Here is a 15,719-nt window from a genome sequence, read left to right on the forward strand (position 1 = left end):
CTTCCACATATCTGTAATATGTATAAAAACTAAACTCCATAGGCAGGAATTCAGGGGAACCAAAAGGACGATGTGAGCATGATAAGACAATTGGGATAATTCTTCAGAAATTTCAGTCTCTTTGGCTTGCATGGAGTTTAGTTTGTATACTTCTGTTAGAATTCGGTCATAAAAATTTAAGTAAACAAGAAAACCAGGCATAAGATAAGGTCAGAATATAAACACATTCCTGGTATTCATACTTTTTACCTTGAATTATTCAAACCCTTAGTTAAAGGAAACAAATTATACCAGTGTAAACTCAGCCTTATAAAATGTTGTTCCATAATGAAAGCAAATTCATGGACTGTAAAAGAAAAATCCCATTCACAAAGCAGACACTTCTAGTTTTGACTCCACATAGGGACTTGCAGCACATAACATGGATTGGCTTATTGATTTCAGCCGTAAACAAGATTAACTGCTGTGCTGGTTTTGGGTCACTTCAGGCTATTGAAAAGGACTGACTCCTCACCAAAAATTTCAAGCTATTCTGACTAAGCTCTAAGCACATGCCAGAAAGGTAAATATTCCCATCCTGTGAAGACCAGTGAAGTTAAGGAATGTACTAGAAATTGGTTCCTCAGCTTGACCAAATACCTTTCTGGATATTATTTGGTGCCCTCAAAGGTCTGTGATCATCTTTGAAAATGGTCAGCATTCACATTTTCCGTGTGGGCATTCATTCTCCATGCAAAAGAAAATAGAAAGACCCTGAATCCCATGCATAAGTCATTACAGTGTGGGAGGCTACAGAAAGTGGAAAAAACGCATAGATGCAGGTCAGAAAAAATTTGCTTTTATGGGCAAATTTGGGTTGTAATAGGGAGGTTCTGTTTTAGATGCTTTCTTTTCTTTATTTTTATCCAGTGTAGAAAGAGAGGGCTAACTTAAGAAACGCCAAGTGGTATTACTGTGTCATTCCTAAGCCTCATTTACATTTCAGTTGAGACTGAATTCTGGCTTCATTTCTTTTACTAAGAAGAAATAGAGTTTTATTAACCCCTTAGAGAACAGAGTACACTAAATTTTGCCTTTAAGACCTTATTTTAATATTAACTAACCTATTTTACTCAACCTTGGCAAGTATGTAAATATTTTTATATCATCAAAGGGAGACAGTTCAACAAGTTCTGAGAAAATCTGGCTACAAAGAAAGATTATAAATTAGATATATCCAACATAGTATTAATTACTCTGTCCTAGTTTCTAATCTAGGTTTTTTGATTATTTTCAAATTATTCCTGTGAATGTACATTGTCTTTTCTTTCAAGAAAAATGTCCTAATTATTGTTATGACAACCATCACTACATTTTGAGTGCTCATCCCATAATATCCTGTGGTCTGATAGATTAAAAAAAAATTATCTCTACAAGCTTTCTTATTCATACTTCCTATTTAAATTTTGAGTTATAACATTTATGGTTAAAATCTGCCTCCACGATTTAAAGGCTGAACAGAATATTAATAAGATGGAACACTGGATTCTTTTCAATCACATCTCAGTGTATTGGCCTCATTTTCTAAGTCATCTGAATTGATTAGAATCCATCCTGCCAGGAAGATGTGAAGTCTTTGTAAAAGTTCTGACTTTCCCTATGGACCACCTCATCAGAATGCCTTATTTAAAATTATATTTCTAGCCTGGCTGGTATGGCTTAGTGGTTGAGCCTCCATCCATGAGCCAGGAGGTCATGGTTCGATTCCCGGTCAGGACACATGCCCAGTTACGGGCTCGATCCCTAGTAGGGACTGTGTAAGAGGCAGCTGATAAATGATTCTCTCTCATCATCGATGTTTCTGTCTCTTTCTCCCTTTCCCTTCTTTTTCTCTGAAATCAACAAAAACAAATAAAAATTTTAACTACAAACTACTTATTTGTAAATTTCTATTACCTTTTTTGGGTAAGCCTTTTTACGAAATTTCATTCAGAATGAGCTCATCTACTGAGGATTTGGATGAAGGATCTGGAAAAGTATAGGTCATTCCAGGGTGTTGATTTTATGAAGTGAATTTCCATGGGGATTTTTCACTTCTTAAATGCATGTGTTCAAACACCACTGTATTAATATTACAAGAGACTGTATGTACCTGTAATTATGTAACATTTCTGAAAAATAATTGCGAAATGTCCAACTTTACTGTTTGTGATATTAGTGCATAGGATGTTTAGATACAAAGTGATTTCAAATGAATTGTTCTGGCTAATTTTGTAGCACGAACACTCCATAAAATAAGTACTTTATAGCATATAGAATTTATTTTTAAATTAATTGTAATTGCACTAAAAAACGACATCAAACGAATACATTCTATTGAGAATCACTGACATATATCTGATATCAAATGATCATGCTTTGCCTTGAACTTATTGCTGATATAAACACATACCTTACTTTTTGTCCCTAAGGAAGAAGAGCCTGGTGATAATCACTCCTGGTCATTCTATAGCCTGGGAGAACATGATAAAAATGAAGGACTTGTGGCTGAAATCAAGTTGGCAGTGCTGTAGAACTGATTGCAACACTGTCTGCCCATCATCATTCATTAGCAAATGTTTATTCAGTGCCATAGACATTGTGCTAAACATTGGGAATATAAACCTAAATATTAATGTATTCTACCTTTCCTAAAGAAGCTTTATGGTAGAAACTCATGTAAACAAGGATAATAAGTTCTCACATGGCCACAAATGCCACAGAAAATTTAACACAGAGGAGGGGGTCATTAACTCTCCCTCCTTTTTGGTCTCCCTCTTCCCTCCCTCCCTCCCTCTCTCCCTCCTCATTTTCTAAATCATTTGAATTGACTAGAATCCAGATTGGAAAGTCTTTGTAAAAGTCCTGACTTTTGCCCTAGTTGGTTTGGCTCAGTAGATAGAGCATTGGCCTGAGGACTGAAGAGTCCGGGTTCAATTCTGATCAAGGGCACATGCCCTGGTTGCGGGCTCAATGCCCAGTAGGGGGCATGCAGGAGGCAGCCAATCAATGAATCTCTCTCTCTCTCTCTCCTTTCTTCTCTGAAATCAATAAAAATATATTTTAAAAAAAGTCCTAACTTTTAAAAGTCTTTGTAAAAATCATTTCTTTCTTTCTTCCTTTGTCCGTTCCCTCCTTCTAAGTAGTGTTGGTGATGGTGCAAACATTAGATAGGGCCTCTAGAGGAGGGACCCCCTGAATGAGGCCCTCTGTGGGAAATTTCCTGCTTCCGATACATCCAGGTCAAATGGGAGTTGAGATGTATTTCCTACTCTATGTGCGAAGTCTTTCTTTCTTTTTGGCTTCAGATTTTTACTATTCTAGAATCACCTCTTTAGAAAAGATAGCAGAAGCATCAATAAGCTCCAGAGGATTACTTACAACTTGAAAACTCATTGGTCACACATCGGAAACACATTTCTATGGAGCATTTCAGAGAAAACTAATGGGAGAAATTATTCAAAGAAAAAGAATGCCAGATAATTTCTCAGAACTAATGAACTTAGTTTTAAGATTGAAGAGAATCCATGGAATATCCAATAATACAAAGAACAGAAATAGATCACACCAAGAAACATTATTGTGAAATTTTAGAAATTTAGAAGTAAACAAATGATCATAAATATTATCAGAGAAAGAAAAACGAAATTACATATTAGGCATTGGGATTCCGAACAACGTTAGATTTCTTAACACTATACATAAGACAGGTAATGATTGGTTGCCTCCTGCATGCACCTGATGGGAGATTCAACCCGAAACCTGGGTATGTGCCCTGACTGACAATAGAACCTGCTGGCTCCTGGTGTAAGCGCCAACCAATTGAGCCCACTGGCAAGGGTTAAATAAAATGTTTTAGAGAACGGAAATGTAATCATTGTATACTACTGGCTTAGCTGTGAAATTTTTTGGTAACCAAGACAATGCAAACAGAAAATACTGACTTAATAAAAATTATAGACCAACTATTTTCCAAGCATAGAATTTTCTGGGGGTGGGGTTAGGGATGGTAGGCAGAATAGTTTCAGAAAACAAATGTTTAATTTTCTATAATAGGAAATGAACTGATAATGTCTAAAATGGAAAAAAAAGTGTAATATTGTTTAGAAGTATGGAAATAAATACCAGGAGAAATAGCTAAAAAAATTTTGAGTATTATGCTTCTGAATGCTTTTGCTTGAGATAGGAGAAAAAGTATCCTATCTATGAATCTCAGAAAGCTTGTTAAATAATTTAAATTTTAATATGTTCCAGAGCAGGAATTTTAAGACTGAGTTGATGCATAAATACAGTGATGAGCAAAAGTAGGTCTACAGTTGCGAGTATGTGAAACACAGAGTTTAGTCTTGTTTATTCTTGTCCTATATTATAAAAGGCTAATATGCAAATAGACCGAACAGTGGAACAACCGAACAACTGGTGGATATGATGTGCGCTGACTACCAGGGGGCGTGTGCGGAACATGGTGGGTGTTGGCTGCGGCGGGACGGTAGAGCAGGTGAGCGGGGGTGCCATATCAAGGCGAGGCGCCCAGTTGCTGTCATCGGGGTGAGCCTCTGGTGGTTACTGAAAATTATTTGCTCCTTCACACTGTGGTTCCGTTCAGCACTCGCACCTGCTGCTGGCACCAGCCCCACTCACACCCGCTGCTGGTGCCCAGCTCCGGTCCCGATCACTCGGAGCCATCAGTGGGTGCAAGCTGCAGCTGCCGGCCCTGATTGCCCCTGAGGGCTTCTCCACGCCTCCCCCCCCCCCTGTTCTTGAGGGGTGATCAGGGCAGCAGCCACCGCTCGCACCCACTGCTGGCGCTGGCCCCAATTGCTCCACACCATCAGCAGGTGCAAGCAGGGCCAGCGCCATCAGCGCATGGGAGTGGCAGTGGCAGGAGTGGGGCTGCTGAAGATGGGGCCAGGGGCCATGGTGGGAGGGGCTGGGCGGGGGCACGGAGGATGGGCTGAAACCCAACCCTGTGCCTACCACAGCCTTGCAACCCACAGTTCCTTTCAAGGTTCACAAATTCATGCACTGGGCCCCTAGTCTACAGTAATAAAAGTGTAATATGCTAATTGGACTGGACAGCTGAATGACCTACTGGATGTCATTCTGGACATCCTTCCAGATGACCTTCTGGACGATGTTGCAGCAGGGGCTGAGGCACAGGTGGTTAGAGATAATCAGGAAGGCAGGCAGAGTGGTTAGGGGCGATCAGGCAGGCAAGCAGGCCAGTGGTTAGGAGCCAGTGGTCCTGGATTGTGAGAGGGATGTCCAACTGCCTTCAGTCGGACATCCCCTGAGGGGTCCCAGATTGTGAGAGGGTGCAGGCTGGGTTGAGGGACCCTCTCTCCCCCACCAGTGCACGAATTTCATGCCCCGGGCCTCTAGTATTCAATATTTTTCGATACAAACAACTGTAAACCTACTTTTGCTCACTCCTGTATGCTTGCATTTCCTCTATAATATATTCCATAGGACCAACCTATTCCCCTTTGTTCCTGCCCCACTCAGCATCCCCTCCCCCACTACTCACAATTATATACAAACTTGCCTCACACTTTCAGCAAAATAAAGGTGTCAGTTTGGTACTTATTTCTGACCACCAATGTCAGTGCAGTTTTTCATGAGGTTCTTAAGTGATTTCTTCAATGGCTTCCTTTCCTCCCCAACCCTTCTGGGAACTCCTGGAATTCAGGACAGGTATTCTTGGTAATCCTCTTAACTATAGTCTTTTAAAAATATTACCTGGATAGAAGTTTAAGACATCAAAAATAATATGTAAATAGAATTAAATGAGTAAATACATATGAAAAGAGGAATTATCGGTTATGTTCCAATTTTCTTGGATGCCGCACTCTCAATTTTTGAAAAGATAGCAACTGTTTGATTCATTCCTTCAAATGTAGATATCTTGTTTTCTCCTTTCAGAACACAGATGTTATATTTCATTACATTACATTATATTTATTACATTATGTAAAATTCTGAATTATATATATATATAAATCATAATCATATACATGTATATATGGTTAACCTCCCCCCCCCGGATAATTGTTAAACACCTTCACACAATCCCACATATGTAATAGAAGGGAAAATAAAGTCATAATAGTCCTGCCGATTTCTCTTTAATTTCTACTTTTTCCTTGAATAGCCAGAGTTACTTCTGGCTTCCCTTAGTGTCTTTCTTCTTAATTACCTGTTCCATGTTAAATTTCTAGGACATGTGCTTCTCCTACTACTCTGAAGTATATAGATGTGTCATATCTATCACGTAGCAAGTTCGCAGTAACTCTAGGGAGGAAAAAAGATATAAGGGGGGAAATCTTTTAATTAAAAGTAGGTTAAACTCTCTGAAATGCTGTCTTGCAAGAATAGAGGATGCAGCTAAGTCAAGAAAAGAACACTTCAATACCAGCCTGCTTTGTTACTACATGAAAAGGGTCCAGTGAGGTGGAGAGATTGGGGACATCTATAGTGATTTGAAATCTTAATGTATCTTAGCCTACTCCCAAGAAGTCTCCTTTCCACATAGTGAGTGGAATTGAGACAGATAATTAGAGCAGAATCAACAACACGGAAACAGACAGCATCACAGATTAACACAGTTCTTCAAAAGTGCGCTCACTAATGTCAACGGAAATCTTTATTACAGTGAGCATTTGTGAAGGCTAAAATGAAATTCATTTTTTTATGGAGATGTCAAAGAAAAAATTATCTAACAAACTAAATTGCGTACCTTTTGGCATCTTCCTATTGCCGCTAAGTCAATGGCAACATGCAGAGGATTGCTTTTCATTGCCAAACTGATGTCGCATATACAAGATGCCTAAGAGCAGCAAGAAATCATAGAACAGATACAATTTTTCTTAAATCTTTATGTAAATGTATGGAAAAATAGCATGAAAAGATAATAACACATTTCAAAAAGCATTTCTAAGTCTCATTATAGTGGCCAACGGTTAGTAAAAAACAATTAGTGCTTTTTCTTTAAAATATTCATGCTACCTAATCCAAATTAAGCTGTGGGAGAGAGAGAAACCTTTAATAATACAATGTAAGAATTTCTCTCCATTTGATTTCATATAGATTTACTTTCTTTAGTAGCAGTATATGTCTTACTCTTTCACAAAATTATCCATCTACTTTTACATCCTTTGCCAAATGTTGGCATTTACTCGTTACGCTTCATTAGCTGTTGGTGGGGAAAAAAAATTCCTGTTAAAATTCTTTATTGGTAATTGCTTAATGAAGCTTACAATATTATATATGAAATAGCTTTCATGCCTTTAGACTGTCTGGAAAACATTAACAATTTTAGTAAATTATAGAATGAACCACCTATAATGAACTAAGTCAGTGGAATAAGTAGTACATCACCTTTTCCAAGAAACACACCCAACCTTCCATCATTTTTTGGTCTTCAGAAAGAAAAAAAATGAAGTGGTATCTAATTAAAAACATTCTCTTTAATATTTTCCTATTTTTATGTATATCTCACTGTTCTTGAGCTTGGAAAACTTTTTCTCATTCTTAGCTTTCAGAGGCAAAGATATTCCAGGAATCAGGCAAGCTTGAAAATTAACTCTGTCAATCCTCTGGAAACAGCTCATCAGAAACGAGCAGGGTACTACAACATTGCAAGGTATTATTTCCATGGTGCCTTCTATTTTTACCTCCAGGTTCCTGCTATTTAACGTAGCCTTATAGTTTCTAATTTTCTTGCAGGGAGGAGCCCAGATACTGGCAATGTTTGACTTACCACCACTTTATAGCTCAGTTCCGCCAGGTTTGCAGATTCTCTTAACGTTTTCTTAAGCAACCCACATGTAATTTGAGGAAATCTTGGAACATTTAGTGATATTGCCTGATAGCACTGAGACTTTGCTGAGGGTAATTGGTTTCCAAGAGATCCCATAATTAGCATAATCATGGAGGACAATATTGCATCATGTTTGCAATAATTTCTAGATATCTGTACTTTCTTTGGATTTCCATGTTTTATTTTTAAGAGTACACAGTATTCTTAATAATAGTGTCCTGTCCTATGCAGAATTCTTTGAGCATTCAGAACTACAGTGTATCTTAGATATTTCTGCAATTAAATTCATTAATGAATAATTAATCATTTATGTTTTTTTTTTGACTTGATATGTCTTTACCTACAGAATCCCTTATAACTAAAGAAAAGTATTGCCTTTGCTCTGAACTTTTTTCACATGGAATTTTTCATGCAACAGGAAATACCTTAGAGTTAAATTTGATATCAAGAGTTTGGCTGCCTTTTTCTTTGGATGGCAAATCAGTATGACTGAAATGATGTTTTGCTTTATTATAAAAAGAGATTTCTATTCAACAAGGGACATGGATTATAATGCTTTATCAACAGCATGGTGATATGTGGCTTTGCTTTAAGTGCCACTATTTTTAGCTTTGCTATCATTTCTAAGAACACTCTAACAGTAGACACAGTAATCACTGAATATAAATAAGAGATATGACTACATCAACACAGGTGCTCAGATAGCTAGGTGATAACAGGATACTAAGACTTCAGTCATTCAATTAGTTCAACTTCCACTAAAATTCAGAATATGAAATCATTGGGAACTTGGCTACTTCTGTTAGGTCGGTATCATCCTACCAGGGGTCAATGCCTCTGATGTCAACTTTCGTCCTCTGTATTTAATATCTATATTTTCATTTTACTTTGTCCTCTATCTATGTGCATTTAAGCTTGGTTTTATAACCAAGTGTTCTTCTCTAAATCCAGTTAATAGTAGGTGTATTAGAAACTTTTGATGATCATGGTAATAGTAACAAAAAGCTTCCATTTTTGTGAAGGCAGGATGTCTGTTAAAGACTCATTCCTTCCCCCCAAGCTCCCCGTGATTTGGGTTGGTTAAGTTTGTGTTCTTCGGTTTTCTCATGCCTTAACGGGAATAATAAAAAAATATTGAGGGGAAAAGAATAATATTGAGCTAAAATCACAATGTTGAGCTAATAGTGCATGTAGAACCCTTAACTCATGGCATATTGCAAGAACTCACTTGATGCTAAGTGACTTGATGCTGATGCTGATGAAGACAATGCCAATGACTCCTTTAGTGTTTGGTTGATCTTAGCTGCAGAATCCATGGCTGAGCGTGAGCTGGATCCATCCCTTGGATGCCCATGTTATTTCAACATAGATGAGTGATTTTGACCAAAAATGTGAAACACCATGGTTCTTTCTTTCTTGATTAATTGACTTAGGCTTTTTTAAACAAAATATTTGTTTGTTATACTGTTTGCAAAACAATTTTCACATACAAAATCTCATGCGAGACTCAAATGACCCGGTGATGTAAATATTTTCTTTATCTTCCCAACTTTACCAATAAAAAGCAGAAGCTTAAGGTAGTTACAGGGCATGTTTCAAATCATTGAGCAACAAGTGGCAAAGATGCAAATGAGAGCCAATATTCTGAGTTCCCACTGGGCTTTTCAGTACACCATTCCATTTAAATTGTGGAGACTTCACTCGTGCTCTGCTCTCACTGGCCTGTGTAACTTTTCATTTCAAACTATTTCTGGATGCTCATGCTTCCTTCTAGGTCTTACTGAATTTGTCATGGCATCTTATGAGAGTGTTGTTAACCTCTGGCCTCAGGCTCTGATGACTCTTGACAACCTCTTATTTTCTTTCCACTTTAAAAATTATTATCCTATCATTACAGGATGTTTGGGAAAACAGTTCCACAATGCCTACTCTTCAAGACTGGTTTTGCTTTGCTTTCTTTCCTCTTTCCATCCTATTTATTCCACAAACATTTATTAACAGGCAGGTATTGATAATACCTGACATGTTAGGTATTTTGCTAATTTCTGGGAATAAAAAGAAACACTGAATTTCTAAACTGGTTCTCTGATTTTGCTACTTTCTTCTGATCTCATTTCCACAAATAGGACTGATTTTATCTTTGAATTATTTGAATTGTATTGCTAAAACACTCCAATTCAGCCTTCACCGGTTTGGCTCAGTGGATAGAGCGTCGGCCTGCGGACTGAAGGGTCCCAGGTTCGATTCCGGTCAAGGGCATGTACCTTGGTTTCGGGCACATCCCCAGTAGGGTGTGCGCAGGAGGCAGCTCATTGATGTTTCTCTCTCATCGATGTTTCTAACTCTCTATCCCTCTCCCTTCCTCTCTGTAAAAAAATCAATAAAATATATATTAAAACACTTCAATTCAGTCTAACCCCAAACGACCTTTTTCACACATACAACTAGCTACAGTAGTTTTTTTTCTACCCAACTACCTTTTTTGTTTGTTTATTTTGTTAATCCTCACCAGAGGACATTTTTTCTATTAATTTTTAGAGAGAGTGGAAGGGAGGAGGGAGACAGAGAGAAAGATTGATGTGAGAGAGTCACATCAACAAGCTGCCTCCCACATGCGCCTTGGCCTGGGCTAAGGATAGAGGTACAACCAAGGTATATGTCCTTAACCGGAATCGAACCTGTAATCCCATCCCCACAGTCTGTGGGCCGATGCTCTAACCACTGAGCAAAACCAGCTAGAGCTCTACCCATTTATCTTAATTAATGTGAAAGTTCATATGCATACTGTTTGCATTGCTTTCCAGCTTTTTTTGTGTGTCAGAGTTCCTATATAATCTTTTCAAGTTCACTTATATACTCTATAATTCACTGAATCAAAATAAACAATCTTTTTTTAGCTAGGTCTCAAGATCCACATTTCATCTTTATTCTCTTTAACTTCCTAAAAAACTAAGCCAGTCTATTTCTCAAAACTCTGTGAACTGACTAGCAATTTAATGCCAAAATAGAAGTAAATGTTTTATTTCTACATCCACACCAAATGCAATCTGTAGGTGGGCTTCTCCATAAACCTGTTTAGTTTAAGTGATACACATAGGGGCTTAGCATTCGTGTGGGGGAAGAAGGCACAATACTCACGCCCCTTCCTAAAATCTGGAGATTTTTTACTTTTCCCTCATCCTCTTTAAATCCTCCTCTCCTAAATTCTTGATATTTATCTCTATTGATGATATAATTCTCTGATCCAGATCTAGGTTATCTCTCAGGTCTTTGCTGTACTCTAAGATATCTATGGAGAGATTCTCATTGTAAGATAATATTGACTACTGACACCAATTCATTCATTTTCCAAGAAGAAACAAATAAGATAAAAACAAAAGGTAAATTTTAAATGTACCAACCCAGGCTTACTTTTGGCCTGTAAGACCCAATCCTCTGTAAGGTTATACCATGCCTAAAAATTCTCCTGTTTTAAAAAATGACAATGCCCTTAAGAAAAAAATAGAGTGATGTACTTTCTTTTACAGGCCCTCCAGGAATTATGTAGTCAGTTATACAGGCCACTTCTTTACTGCACTTATTCCTCATTCCAATAATGTAGAGTGTGGTGACATTGGAGGCATTGACTAGTGTAACTTTTAAATGGTAATGACATCCAATCTGTTTCATAAAAATGAGAGAGAAGAAAACATCATTGCACACATTTTCTCTAGAGAAATGACATGCATTAGTTTTTATGAGAAAGGCTCTCTACTTGGAAAGTGCTTGTGTTTCAGTATGCATAGCAACATATATTGTCACATATGAAGTATGATACAGATGATCCAGCCAACTCTCCCATTTTACATTGCATTGGTCAGACATTTATTTATGTCCTGTAACAAATTCTGTATTTTACAGCTAAAGGGTCTTGCAGAAGGCTCAGCATTGACATAATCAACTAAAGGATTGAATATAAGCTATAGAAGCGAAGATGAAAGGAAGTGGGCTTTTTGGTCCTAGAAATGTACACTTATGTTTTCATATGTCCATTTAGGCTTTTTATAGTTCCACTGAGGAAAAACCCATAGAACTGGAATGGACTTGCAGCAACAGAAATTTAGGTTAGCTAAGAGAAGGCAAGTCTATGTACGTTAAACCAGTTTCAATGGGGGGTAGTAAAATCTCTGAACATCATTGTTTAGGTAAGTTCATTATGATACCCTTGAATACAAGGATATGAACCAGACAAGCTCTTTTCTAGCCCTTGTTAAGTAACATACGTTTAAAATTACTGTGATTATTAGCATATGGATTGATTTTCTTGGCATAATCATGAAATGTAACAAAATAGGCACAAACAAGTTACTCCCTTAAAGTGTTTGTTGAAGGCATTATAAATCTTTTTTTTTTAAAAAAAAACTTTCATTTGAGAAAATTTTATTACTAAATTTGGTTCTTTTTTAAAATCATTATTTTCCCCTCACACACACTGTATGTAACACTGGTGGCAGCTTTTTTTTTTTTTAATTTTCTGTCTAAAAGTAGACTCCTACTGGACATGTGAATATTTTATTCTGCATAATTATTATTTGAGAGCAGAATGATGTAGTATAAAGATATCTGAACTGTAAGACAGAGTACCGTGGTTCTACTGTTATCTCTGCTACTACCTAGTGGTGTGACCTTAGACAGGTCATTTTTGAATGTGATTCCTTAGCTCCTCTGGCAACCTCATCACAGCGTTAGACGAGTGATGTCTTATATTATTTCCTTCCTTGAAATTCTATTCAGGAATTTTATTGAATCATAGTTTACATAAGTCAGTATTTTATATTTTTAACATACTTAAAAATAGATTATTTTTATCACAGCTTAAAGTCCTAACATGAGTTAACTTGTTAGTGAATAGTTAAAATTCATCAATATAAGCATAGAGTTTAAGAATAATTAGCTAATACAACAAATGGTTACCTTGTAATGGGTAAAAGTTTATAATTACAACACTTAATTTCTTGTGACTCAACTGTCCAATAGCTCTCATCTTTCATTTAATATGTTTTGGTTTCATCTAATAGGTTTGGAAATACACATGAATATTTGTTCCTTTTACATACCATTGTATATTACTTTTATAAAATGATTGGTTTCATTATAAATATTCAGAAATATAAATATAACAATATATTATGCATTAAAAAAACCAATGTCATTTTAGTCATTACTAGATATATTTCTTCATATGTTGCACATTTAAACATTTAAGATACCTTAAAAAGACTACAGCCTGGTAGAAATGTAATCTTATGATTATAAACACATGGTCAGATTTTCATATAATTGTAGTAATTTCCAGCTGCCTTAAAATAGTAATAATGAATGTTATTGTCATTGGGATTTACTTCAGTTATTCAAAAATATTCACAAAAATATGACCTGAATAGTGAATTCAGGGAATTTAATATAAATTAAATCCAATTCTGATATTTAATATTTTAAAACTCAGATTAAATACTACTTAGGACAGGTTACACATTTACTTTTGTTAACAATTAATGAAACATTTAAGCTGTACATTAGCAGCTTGACCTATGGTGAAAGCTGGTTTGGGAACACATTGAAGAATCCAATCTTCATATTTTAAATGAGACACAAAATATTCTTTGGAGATTCACTATCAAGAAAAGTTACTCTAGTGCTATCTACTCTCCCTGTTGGCAAAAGAAGGGAAATAAGAAGAATTCATTTATACCTCGCACTTACGTGTGAGAATATGCGTTTGTTTCATATTATGCCATGTAACAAGAAAGTTTGTCTTATAGCTCTACTGATAAATAAGTTAAGAATGAAAAGGGATTAAACGAACATCTTAGTTTATGGAGGAAAAGAGTCAAGTCTCCCTGGAGCCTATTTTAGAATTGACATTTTGCTAAAACAATTTGACTCACAGTTTTCTACCCACTACACATTTTCCACTCCTGATTTCATGGCTTAGCTCTCTAAAACCTAGGAAATCCACCACTTGCTGCAAGAGGCTAACATTTATCCCCATCTCTCTGCCTCTCCAAAGACTGCCTCCCGGCGTAAAAATAGATAGTCCACCGCGTCTTACCTAGACCGGGAGGAGCTGCGACGCCCAGGCATGACATTGTTCAGCTCTCAGGTTAGCCAAGAAGTCTGCGCCGTTAGTTTCTCCAGCATCTAAGGTCCCATTTCGTGGTTGAGATCATGGCTCTATTCTAAGCAGTTCTGCGCAGTGTGTGATCCTAACAAAAACACCCTCGGCAGCTGGAGGGAGCCTCAGCCGGAGCAGGAGCCTGTCAAGGCGCTCCCGGTGACTTCTGTCTACTGCGCTCAGACTGATGTTTTGCGAGAGGGGCCTCCACCAGCAGGCCCAGATTGCCTGGGAAGCATTTCCTGCCTCCCTCCGAGGGGTGTGCATGTGAGAGAGGCTGCACGAGGGGAGGGGAGGGGAGGGGAGGGAGAGGGAGCCCAGAGCCCGCCTGGGCGTTGTAGGAGTTCTGATTTTACACAGAACTGAAGTGAGTTTGTCAAAGCTCTTGAGGTGATTAGCTGGAGAGTCATAAAGTCCTAGAGCCTTTTTCTAGCCCGCATCGCTTAGGAGGAAAAAAGGAGAAAAAGAAAACACAGCTCCCGCCCTCCCCTACAGCTTTTCCACTCTATTAAATGTATAGACACAACTTCACCCAAATACCTCTGCAGCTCTCCTTTCAAAAGATCTTTTAAGAGAGCAAGACGAAATTTCGTGTTCATACCGTAATCCTAAAGGTGAAATCAATCCTCTTCTCGACCCTTCTCACACTTGAAAAACGCTGCGGCCTTGCAGACTCTACCTGAGATGGTCTGGGAGTCAAATCCCCAGGATCCAGGGAAGGGAATGTTTTCTCCAAGAGCCGCCCGACCCCAAGATTCCTGCACCACATTCAAGCAGTTTGTGTCCCGGCCCATGCAGCGTTCCCTCTACTCAGAATCCTCCAGTTACACAAGCTCAGGGCTGGCAGAGCAGAAGACAGACTCCATCTTGATCCTATTACAGCCTTGCTGACATTAACCACTTGCAACTGCTTCCCCCCAGCCTGACAGAGTCCCTGAATCACGTCTCCAAAGCAGCTCACGGTATCTGCGTCCTCCGTCCGACACAAATTTTGTGAACTATCATCTGTTTATCTTTTCTGCTTGCCTGAGCCTCCACTGAATGACTTCCTCCTAGCTGCTCCAGGCTGGGAACTTGGACTACCATTTGGTTTTGATTAAAACCAGACAGCCAACCCGGGAGAATGTAGGGAATAAGCGAATGGAAACAGCAAGTGTGGCTTTAATTAGGGCATCAATTAATAATAGATGTTAGCCTGTCTTAGCATAAGATGACACGGATATGAACGCAGAGGAAACGCAAGTCATTTCAGAAAAGTTACACCGATCCTCATTCTCTCAGGACCCAGGGTTCTGTTAGGGAAAGTGGAGGGGGAAGAAGAGGGAGGTGGCCTTGGGACATCAGGTTGTGGAGAGGACAGTGGGGTGGCCTCTTTGTTTATACCAGAGCAACAGGAAGCAGCATCTCTGAGTTTAATTATCTTACTCAGTGGAAATTGCACAGTAATGTCTCACTTCTGTTTTATTTACAAGTCAATGGATTCTTTTGCTATGTAGGACTAAAGCATCCCCCCCCCCCCCCCCGCCCCGTGATTAGATCAATCTGATTATTGGATCTATGGTTTGCACATTTCTAGAGATTTCAATAATGAGAGGAAGGAGAATAATTTCAATACAGTAAATGAGTAATATATAAAGAGGTACAAGGAATATTAAGCCTATTAGCCCTAAGATCCCTACGATATGTCTCTGAAATTATAAGTAGTTTTCATTATTCATGACTATCCTC

At 38.0% G+C, this 15,719-nt stretch overlaps 1 protein-coding gene across 1 annotated transcript in view; it reads right to left on the reverse strand.

Moving 5' to 3' along the window:
• The window catches only part of LOC129149980 (rho GTPase-activating protein 7-like), a 303,990-nt gene extending 289,795 nt beyond the window's left edge, over nucleotides 1-14,195 (reverse strand). The window contains exon 1 of the mRNA XM_054719937.1: nucleotides 13,929-14,195. The gene's annotated coding sequence lies outside the window, so the exon portion shown is untranslated. The remainder of the gene's footprint in view (nucleotides 1-13,928) is intronic.
• Nucleotides 14,196-15,719: the final 1,524 nt, after the last annotated feature.

This window comes from Eptesicus fuscus, chromosome 8 (assembly GCF_027574615.1).
Source record: "Eptesicus fuscus isolate TK198812 chromosome 8, DD_ASM_mEF_20220401, whole genome shotgun sequence".
Taxonomy (NCBI): Eukaryota; Metazoa; Chordata; class Mammalia; order Chiroptera; family Vespertilionidae; genus Eptesicus; species Eptesicus fuscus.